Source organism: Microcebus murinus, chromosome 16 (assembly GCF_040939455.1).
Source record: "Microcebus murinus isolate Inina chromosome 16, M.murinus_Inina_mat1.0, whole genome shotgun sequence".
NCBI lineage: Eukaryota > Metazoa > Chordata > Mammalia > Primates > Cheirogaleidae > Microcebus > Microcebus murinus.
The window spans coordinates 27,966,561-27,978,098 of NC_134119.1; positions in this window are offsets into that span (position 1 = coordinate 27,966,561).

The window sequence follows — 11,538 nt, forward strand, 5'->3', positions numbered from 1 at the left end:
CAAAATGCCTCTGAGCTGTTCACTGAAGTGTGGCCAGTCAACTGTGGAAGAAGGACTGGGTTTCCCGTGCTACACGCACCTTTCACTGTTAATATTTGCAAGAGGCTGCTGCTGAGTACATTTTGAGGGTGAGTGTAATGCCAGCACAGGGCTTTGGTTAGCGGGTTCTGCTTCTCAGTTGTGCTCTGCCCAGCCTACTAAAGACCCTCCACCCCCTAAGTTTGCTTCCTGTGCAAGTTTGGGCGGGGAGGACCATCGGGCTCTTGGATGGAACCCTTACCACCTCCCTATTAAGTGAACCAGACTTAGAACCAACGCTGACTCAGTCTCCTGCTTTGGAATCATAATGTGCCTGGATCCTCTTTCCAAGCAGGCATCAGTCACTTTTTCTTTCCTGCTTCAGCCCCTGCAGCAAGCCAAGAAGCAACACTGCATAGGCCCAGCACGCAGAAGGGCTTGTGGTTTCAACCATGACCCATCCTGAGAAAGGGACTTGGCTTGGTGCTTTTCATCCCAGACTGGCAGTGGCCCGCTGAGACCACAGCGTCTGCCACGGTGCTTCCTCCAACAGGTGGAGGTTACTGTGGAAACTACATATGGGTCTAGAGAAACTAAACTGTCATCTTGACCATTAAAACCAGAATGAAGACAATGGAGTTTTCTTTTTTTTTTTTTTTGGCATGGATGGGGTTTTGCATTTTCTATTGGGTTGCTTTGAAGGAAACTTAATAGCAGGCCTCGGAAGTATTTCAATACTTTGAGCCGGGCGCTGTGGCTGTAATCCTAGCACTCTGGGAGACCAAGGCTGGTGGATTGCTTGAGGTCAGGAGTTCGAAACCAGCCTGAGCAAGAGTGAGACCCTGTCTCTACTATAAATAGAAAGAAATTAATTGGCCAACTAATATATAGAGAAAAAATTAGCCGGGCATGGTGGCGCATGCCTGTAGTCCCAGCTACTCGGGAGGCTGAGGCAAGAGGATTGCTTGAGCCCAGGAGTTTGAGGTTGCTGTGAGCTAGGCTGACGCCACGGCACTCACGCTAGCCTGGGCAACAAAGACTCTGTCTCAAAAAAAACACAAAAGTCAAAAAAAAAAAAAAAAATCTGCATCACCTGGAGCCATTTGCAAAGAGCCCATAGGAGTTCTGGGAAGTGAGTGAGGCAGGTGATGTAACTGCTGCCCTATTGGTTTAGCCACCACAGTGCAGACAGTCCCTCTGACCTTGGGCCAGCTGTGACTGGGCTGTACAGCCAGGGATCACGCTGATCTGGCTCCATAGGCTCCAACAGGTTTCAAAAAAAATGCTCAACAGCCACTGGTTCTGGGGCTTCTGTATTCAGGGCAATTGTTCTCAACGGGGACATTTTGCATCATCCCAAAAATTGGTTGGGGTAAAGGAACCTCCTGGTATTAAATGGGCAGGGCCAATGCATGGGACATACCCTGAGGGAAAGACAACTAAAATTCATCACAGTGAAAAAGGCAAGTTAACTGTCATGATGCTCTTTCTGACAAGTATGCCTGTAATCCCAAGATTTTGGAAGGCCAAGGAGGGAGAATCACTTGAATCCAGTTTGATACCAGCCTGGGCAACACAGCAAGACCCTCATCTCTACAAGAAATAAAAAACATTAGCCAGGCATGGTGGTGTATGCCTGTGGTCTCAACTGCTCAGGAGGCTGAGGCAGGAATTTGAGGTTGCAGTGAGCTATGATCAGGCCACTGCACTCCAACGTGGGCAACAAAGCAAGACCCTGACTCAAAAACAAACTAGTCTCTACTGTGTGACATGAGTTGTTTGTTTGGTCTTGTTAACCGCAGACTGTGCAGATCTGGTTGCTTCCTCAGCAGATGGCCATGGGAGGAAGCATGCTTGTGGGGCAGGGGCTGGGCACGTCTTTGTAGTTTTGGATGGTGTTGCCAAAGTGCCCTCCCGAGGGGCAGTGACCCTTTTCATACTCACCAACAGAACAAAGCATGCCCCTCCCTGCCAGGAACTTAAAGGAGACTTGGAGCTCATTGAAGGGAAGCAGCTGATACAGAAATGTGGGTTCCCTGCTGCTCTTCCTCTCCTGACCACCCACACTTCAGAGGGAACTGCTGACTTGGGACTCTTTCCCAGGCCCAAATGGAAGATTCTTCTTTAAAAAAAAATGGGTCTGGCTCCTGTGTTTTAGGGTCTGTAACTGGGCCCCCCGTCCCCCTTCTTCCAGGCCACACTCTCTTCTCAGGCCAGGACAGGGAAGAGAGTAGAAAACACATTCTCGACTTAGAGCATCTGACTTGGGTCCCAGTCTAAGCCAGCTCCTGTGTTGTGTGACTGTGCTTCTTTCAGTGGCCTCCTCCCTCATGCCACCTCCAGTCCATCCAGGCCACCCCTCTCATCCCTCCCCTGCAATCTCCCTGGCCAGCCCCCATCATCTCTCACACCTCTGACTACAGTAACCTCCTCATCAGTCCCCTGGCTTCTGCCCTAGGCCCACCCAGGCAGAGGGCTCCTTTTGCCCATCACCCCCTCCCTCTACAGCCCCCAGGAGCTTCCCATTAGCCCTGGAAACTTCTAAGACCTGCAGAGCCCTCTGATAAATCATATATTCTCTATGCACATGCTTGTTTCCTCGGTCCCTCTGCTAGATTGTGAACTCCACAAGGGCTGGGCTGTCTGTGTTCTTCGTTTTTGTATCCTGAGCACTTGGCACAGTGCCTGACACAGCAGATCCTCAGCAAATAATCGGTTGAGTAAACCTGTGAAATGGAGATCAGACCTCCTTATCTAACAGACGGAAGACGGATATATGCGCTTGGTTACTGCGATCCCTCCCTCCCAAAGCAAGTTCTCAGTCCGCCACAGGGTGGCAGCCTTCTAAAGGGCACCTGTAGCTTCACGTTCTTCCTGCACAGATGCTAAGCCAGTGAAAACAGGTGCATTGGGGGCGTGGGAACAGGTGTGAAGGGAATATTCCCTAGCCACCCCTCCTGCCACGGCCTCAGCTAGACTAGAAGTTTTATTAAGGGCCAGTTACTCTCCATACTGAGACCCTCGAGGCCCAGATGAGGCCTTTAGCTACGACTAAGAATAACAGCAGCTGCCATTATTTGAGCACTAACTTTGTGCCAGGCCCTGTGTATGCCTCACCTCAGTTAGTTTGACAATAACCCCAAGGTACCGTGATTATCCCATTTTAAGGAAGATGACACTGAGGCTTAGTGGGGTAGGAAGACACAGAGTAAACAGCAGAGCCACCTTCGCATCCCCAACTGCCTGAATACAAAGCCACCACCCTTCACCATGAGGCTCTACTGCTGTGAGAAAGGCAGGCCAGGGACAAAGGTTGGAAGGCGACTGGGACAGGTGGTGAGGGGTGGGGCAGAGAACATAGAGAGATCTTCTCAGAAGAGGGCACCCGTGAGCTGGGTTGTGAAGGATGGCTGCACTCCAAAGTGACTGTACCCTGGGTAGAAAGAAGGGCAAACGGTGAAAGATTGAGCAGAATGCCAGCCAAATCTGTTCTTCTCTTAGCAGGAATACAGTGGCTTTCCCAGAAGCCCCAGCCAGGAGACTTCTGCTCACATCTCATCAGCCAGAGCTGTTGACAGGGCAGTGTCTAGCTGCAAAGGAGTCTGCACAGGGTTGGGGGCAGGGAGAGTGGCGAGTGGGTGTTTCACAAGTGCTTCACTACTCTGCCAAAACCTGTTCTATTAGTAAGGAAAAAGAAGGGAGGAATGTGGACACATAGTAGCATCTAGCACAAAACCTAACTATCTAGCAAACCCCACTCCTGTTCCCTGTTAAGGTAATCTCTCCCAGTGGATGAATGTAGACAGGGAGCCAACTTATGAGATTTCTTAGTAAATGCTGAGTTATAACCAGGGAGTCAACTAAGAACAGTGATAGCTGACAGCGTCCGTGGGCTTACTCTGTGTGTGTGTGCATGTCTGTGTGTCTCACTGCCTTCAACTCGGAAGCAAGGTTTAAAGGTGAAGATCCTTTGCAGAATTTTGAAGTTCCTTTCAAAAGTGTTACTAGAAGGAGGTTCCCAAACACACCTGGTGTAATAGAGGCCAGTAACTGACCACCAAAATTCATTTCTGTCTCTTTGCCCTGCACACTTCCCAGCCTCCCGTGCAGTTGGGTGTGGCTGTGTGACTAAATTCTGTCAGGACAGAGTACCCCCCGTAACCCCTCCTGCATGCTCTCTCCCCATCCCTTTGAGCTGGAGTGACAACAATACAGTGACCTTGGCAGCCACATGTGAAGATGGCAGGTTCAAGGTCAACCTGCGCCCCTGCATAGCTGCGTGGAGCAGAGTTCCCCACCTACCCCTGCTGGGGCATTTTCCCTAGAATGTTCTAAACTTTCTGATATGTTCCAGTGTTAACATTATGAGTCTATTTCTTACGGTTGTTTAGCCCACCTTAGTCATCTCTTAGTCGTTTTGTTATTGAGTCCTCTGAGCTGGATAATGCCCCTTCTCCTAACTTCCTTGTCATGATTTCTGGGCATGGCTCATTTTAGTGCCTGGCCATTGGGAGAAACTGGCCTGAGAGTAACAGGGAAGGAGCTGTATGGGTCATGGCCCAGTTCTGCGCTAAGGAGCTGGAATTAAGAAGCTCCCAGGCTATTGGAGGACCTGCTGAGATGGTGCAGAGAGCATGCCTAGGACTTGGGTACCTCATGAGATTCAGCAAATGCTAGGGCCTTATCTGGCTTCCCCATCAGAAACCAAGAACTCATAATGAGCAGACACCTTTTCTGTACCAACTTCATGGCAGGGCACCCAGAGCATGGGATTCAGAGAAATAGAAGGCATGGCTCTGTCATTAAAGCCACCTCTGGCCCAGGTAAACATGCAGAGACCAAGGCATTCACATGAATTGTGTCAGGTGCACATTTAACCTTCAAAGACCCCCCTCAAACACAAAGAAGAATGAGATGGACAGAGAAACAGTACTACTGAGCTTTTAAAAAACTAACTCAGGAGTCAAAAACTCAGCAATAGAAGGTAAGGAGAATTATGATTGCCAGGGGCTGGGAGCAAGGGATGAGGAGTCATTGTTTGACAGGTACAGAGTTTCAGTTGGGGGAGATGAAAAAGTCCCGGCGATGCATTGTGGGGACGGTTATACAACAATATGAATGTACTTAATGCCACCGAACTGTACCATGGTCCATTTTATGTTATACATATTTTACCTCAATTAAAAATAAACCTTGGCTGGGCATGGTGGCTCATGCCTGTGATCCTAGCAATCTGGGAGGCTGAGGTGGGTGGATCGTTTGAGCTCAGGAGTTCGAGACCAGCCTGAGCAAGAGCGAGACCCTGTGCCTACTAAAAAAATAGAAAGAAATTAGCTGAACAACTAAGAAATATATGTAAATATAAAAAAATTAGCCGGACATGGTGGTGCATGTCTATAGTCCCAGCTACTTGGGAGGCTGAGCCAGGAGGATCGCTTGAGCACAGGAGTTTGAGGTTGCTGTGAGCTAGGCTGACACCATGGCACTCTATTCGGCAATGGAGTGAGACTCTGTCTCAAATAAATGAATAAATAAATAAAACCTAAATAATTAAAACCTTACTCAGCAGTAAAAAGCTAGCTAATAAGGCACACAACAATGCGAACTAATCTTAAAACCATTGGGTTGAAACAAAGAAGGTAGACAGAACTGTCCAATATGGTAGCTACTAGCCATTTGTGACATCTACATTTAAACTAATTAAAATTAAATAGAATAAAAATTTCATTTCTTCAGTTGCACTAGCCACATTTCAAGTGCTTAACAGGTACATGGGGCCAGTGGATGCTGTACTGGATAGAGCAGATATAGCACTTTTCCATCATTGCATAAAGTTCTACTGGGCAGCACCATTCTAGGACTAATCCACAGAGACAGAAATCAGAACAGCGAGTGCCCCTGGAGGAGGTGGTTGGTTGGCTGCAAAGAGACAACAGGGAACATTCTAGGGTGCTGGTGTAGGGGAAGCAAAACTTTGCCTCTCCTCTCTTACAGTCTTTGGCTGGGCCTGAGAATTAAATTCACATAAAACAGACTAACAGGTGAAAAGCATACACATTTAATATAAGTTTACGTGACATAAGAGTCTCCATAAGGAAATAAAGATTAAGAGAAGTAGCAGAAGCTAAGTGCTTATGTCAATTACGTTGAACAAAAGAAGGCCATTGTGGAGAACTAAACTATATGGAGAAACTAAAGAAAGAATTGTACAGAATTCTCTTTGCCTCAACTCTCCCTGTCTCTGGTGATAAGAATGTTTTTTCCTCCTGGCACAGGAAGGACATCTTTTACATGGGCATTTTATCTCCTGCTTTCAGGAAGAAAACAGGAGGTTAGACCGATTTCGTTGTACCACTGTTTTTCAAGTGGCTTCAGCTCAAAATCGTCTTTATTGCAGAAAGTACAAAGTGGCATATTTAGGGGTGGTATTTATTGCCACCGTCCATTTGCAATACTCTAGATCTTGTTTGGGGTCGTAGTTACAACACTGTACACATTTTTCAAAACTCATTGATAAGTACAGTTGAGATCATGCATTTTACTGTATTAATTAGTAAAGAGAGTGGTCAGTTTTCATAATGGGCATTGGGTGGGATGCAGAAGTCTGTTTCCTCTCCAGGTACACACCAGGCCCCATGCCTTGCCTCTCAGCGTGAGGGAATTTTATGCACAAGGGAAGCTCTGGGCTTACATTTCATACACACACTGCAGACTTCCCTGCTGCTCACCTGAGGAAGGTGGCTGAAGGACAGCGGGTGCTGTTGGACTTAGTGGGAGCCACGGAGCCGCCAACATGGCTCCTTCTGAGCAACTGTCGAAGAGCACTGTTGACTTTCTGGAATTGGCGCCTTTCACAGTGAATTTGGATATTAACTCTGGAATAGACTTCGGCTCCTCAGCATTGACAGTGGTCCAGAGTGCCTGGGAAATGTCCCCAAGCACTTCCCAAGAGCCTCTTGGGCACCAGGGGGCTTTTGAGAGGAGTGAGTACATCCCAGCCAATGCCTCTGTTGACCCCATCTCAACACAACCAACAGGGAGGCCCCCATGCATAATCCACAGAGATAGAAATCCAGCCCCTCCACCGCCCACTCCCTGCTACTAAATGCTACATTCAGCAACCCAAGGTGGAGCCTCTATGAGTGGCAAGCCCTATTCTAGGGTCAAAGATCCCTGCAGCCTTGGATGGCCCTTGCAGGTCATCTGGGAAAAAAAGCCCTTCTCCTCACAGAATCCCAGAGAAGGAAAGGGACCTGCCCAAATCCCATGGCCCAAATCCCATTGGCAGGGCTGAACCTAGAACCCAGGGCTCCTGTCACCCTGTCCATAGCTCTTCCTACTGTTCCACCCACAGGCTCCAGGAATTAGGACCTGATCTCTCTGGGAGACCATTATTCAAGCTACCATGTGCAGCCACGGGCAAATTATCTGATGTCACTAAGCCTCACCCTTCCCTCCTATAAAAGAGGGTTAATAACAGTGATGTTGGGATCAGGATTATATGATTATTTTGCACTATATGCAAAACACCTTTCACTACATTTCTTATAGTTGAGTCTACCTCTTGCCTTGCTAGATGATTAAGAGCTTCTTCCCTGATTCCCAGGGGCATTTGAGACACCTGTCTTGGCCCTTGGTATACACTGCTTTGTGATTCCACCTAGAGCCATCCATGGGTCACTGTTTGTGGCCACTATGATCCAGTAGTCACAATTTCCAGTCCAGATATCTGAGTACCATACACCCGAGTCTAAGAACTATTCTCCAAAGCCATCTGAGAGATATAGTTTAGTTTAGATGCCATAGAATAGGAATTCCCCAGAAATTTAGAGAACTGAGGACAACGGAGAGAAAGTTTGCTTACAGGACAGGCCAGGAAATTCTAGCATGTGTGAGTCCCATAGCTACAGAAGTAGCACAAGAGGAGAGTCAAAAAAATGAAGGATTCTGGTGTCTTCCCTTTCCCCCAGAAAAGCCAGAGAATACAGAACCTTGTAAGGCACTTGGATTTTTTCTGAGTGCAATAGAAAAGCCCTGCAGGGAGGCAAGACAGATATTTTTTAGGTTATCTAAGAAAAGTCCGTTCTGGGACTGTGATCCCTTCCCTTTGGGAGCTAAGAGTGGGGATAAACTTCCCGTAGACTCCTGGGACATTCCAGAATGATTCTTTTCCACTCAAGTTCCACCCTCCCCCTTGTATCAAGCTCAGACTACTAAGATTCCAGGTGTCCTCATTTCAAGAGTCAGGGGCTTCTGTGGCACCAGTGGTTCTCAAAATGTGATACCCAGACCAACAGCATCAGCATCACTTGGGAACTTAGAAATACAAATTCTCTAGTTGTGCCTCAGAGCTACAGAATGAGAAACTGGAGGTGACACCCAGCAACGCAGGTCCTACCAGGTCCTCGGGTGATGCTGGTGCTGAAGTGCAAGAACCTCCCGCAGGCATCGTACACGCACCCAGAGCAACTGCTTCACCAGCAAGTGCAGCCTGGGGACAGCAAGTGCTCTGTGACTTGGGGACCATGTTACTCAAGAATCCTTTAGTTGCAAGTGGTAGAAAGTTCCATTCAAACTGTCAAAAAGGAGAATTTGTTGATTTACCTAATGCAAAGCTTAAAGGTCATTTAGATTTAGACACTGCTGAACCTACTATAATCAGGGCTCTCTTTTAATTGGTAACTGCACCCACAAGAATCTGGGATTAACTCTGTACTATGGACTGGACTGCGTGTCTCCCCAAAACTCATATATTGAAGCCCTAACCCCTCGTGGTTTGGTATTTGGAGATGAGGCCTTTGGGAGATAATTAGGTTTAGATGAGGTCATGAGGGTGGGGCCCTTATGATGGGATTAGTGCCCTTATGAGAAGAGACACCAGAGAGATTTCTCTCTTAACTTCTCTCTCTCTTTCTCTCTCAAACTCTCTCTCCTTCTCCTTCTTCTCCTCCCTCTTCCTCTCTCCCATGTGAGGACACAGCAAGAAGGCAGCCATCTATAAGCCAAAAAGAGAGCCCTCACCAGAACCTGCCCATGCTGGCACCCTGATCTCAGACTTCCAGCCTCCAGAACTGTGAGAAAATAGATTTCTGTTGTTTACATCTATGGTATTTTGTGATAGCAGCTCTAACGGACAAAGATATAGGCCCATACCTAAATCAATCACCGTCCCCAGAGGGATGCACAGCTCCAATTGGTCAGGCTTCCGCCACATGACCACTCCTGGCGCTGAGAGTGAAATTAGTTCCACTTTAATATTGTGGCCAAAGAGTGGAAGAGGAGTGCTTCCCCAAATGAAAAACAAAGTGCTGTTACCAGAAAAGGCAAATACCACCCAATGTCCACCATAGAAATTTACAAGAGTTTTGACGAGGCATCTCTGTTCTACCTAGTTTCCTCCAAGCCTTCTGTTTTGTGCAGTACTAAACATAGCCCCTGTCATGCCCTGATATGGCAATGCATCTCACCTCCCCATCCTGCTGCCATTACACTTGGGAACTTCAGAGTTAGGTTCCTGCACTTACTTCCACCCACAAGCAGAAGAGCGAGTCCGATCCTTTGTCCCATACCCAGGGGCCCTTCCACTCCATATGTAGAGCTCTCCAGAGATGAAAGTTTCTGTTCCTGGTGGTAGTGGGTTCCCTGTCAGTGGAGTTATTCAAGCAGAACCTGGGAAGTCCCTTGGAAGCTTGTTTGAGGAGATTCAAGCATTTAACCAGAAGGGAGCCAATGTCTACAGTTCCTCCAGCCTCCTAAGACTTCAGTAAGACTCAAATGTATCAATTCCATCTACTGGTTAGTGCCTGAAATTTCACCATTGCAGACTGTCCTTGAACCTGAGTTCTTAAAACCTTTAAAATAGAGAGCTAATGAGGCATCACATTATCTGACTTCAAATTATACTAGAAGGCTATAGTAACCAAAACAGCATGGCATTGGTATAAAAATAGATCAGCGTAAACACAGATCAATGAAACAGAATAGAGAACCCAGTCAAAAGGGCTATTGTTAAAAATATCAAAAATAACAAATGTTGGCAAGGATATGGAGAAAAGGAAACTCTTATACACTGTTGGCAGGCTGTAAATTAGTATAGCCTCTATGGAAAACAGTATGGAGATTTCTCAAAAAACTAAAACCAGAACTACCATTAAATCCAGCAATCTCACTCCTGATAAATCCAGCAATCTCACTCCTGAGTATCTACACATGGGGCTTAGGGCCCAATTCATCTCAGGTCTGTGCTTGCTGCTTATCAACCCTGGCAATTGAAATGATAACGACATGTGTTCTCTCCTTTCACCAAAGCAGTGAGGAAGAGGTAGTGCAAACATAAGGTTCATGGAAAATCCCCACGGGAACGGGTAAACAAAGTCTTATACCTGTGGATTGGGATGGCTGCTGTCTCAAAGGCAAGTCTGTGTTTTAAACAGACACCAGATCTAGAGCCATGAGAGAGATCACAACATGCATCTGAGGCAAGCCTCTTCCTGCTGGGCTTCAGGGAAGACTGAATACAAGAACTCTCTTGCCCCTGGCTATTCTCTTTCTCCATCATTTATCCTTTCTGCAGTTTGATTTTCTCTAGGTGGTAGGGGGCAGTGTCCTGGCAACTACCCTAATTTTGTCTTTCAATACTCATTCTTCTGGCCTGCCTTGGCTCAAGCCTGTAATCCTAGCACTCTGGGAGGCCGAGGCAGGCAGATTGTTTGAGCTCAGGAGTTCAAGACCAGCTTGAGCAAGAGCAAGACCCCGTCTCTACTAAAAAAATAGAAAGAAATTAGCTGGACAACTAAAAACAAAACTATATATATATATATATATAATTAGCTGGGCATGGTGGCACATGCCTGTAGTCCCAGCTACTCGGGAGGCTGAGGCAGGAGGATTTCCTGAGCCCAGGAGTCTGAGGTTGCTGTGAGCGAGGCTAACGCCATGGCACTCTAGCCTGGGCAACAGACAGAGACTCTGTCTCAAAAAAAAAAAAACCCCATTCTTCCCTACTATGGGCATAGAATCCCTGATTTTTAGTTGGGCATAGGTCCACCCAGAATGAAGGCTATATTTCCCAGCCCCCCTATGCAGCTAAACTTAACCGTATAACTAAGTTGTCATCAATGTGAAGTATGAGGGGAAGAGATGTGTGCAACTTCTCAGTCATGCCTTTGAAGGAAAGGGAATGTTCCCTCACATTTCTCCTTTCCCCCTTCCCACTGGCTGGAATGGAAACATGTTGGAGAGCCAACTTCGACGATGCTCATGAGGGAGAACTCTAGGGAATGGAGAGGCATAAGTACAAGAAGCATGGGTCCCTGGACAGCCTGTAAAGTCCTACCTGCACTGAACCATCTGCTTCTGGACTGTTAAACGAGAGAGACAGCAACTTCTGTCTCATTTCAGCCAAATTTTTATTCTGTTACAGCCTGTATCCTAACTAACAAAAATTGCCAAAGCAATTTTGTCACAAGCTAGCCAAGATTCTAGGGAAGGGAACAAAAGTGATGAGAAGAGTGTCAAAGA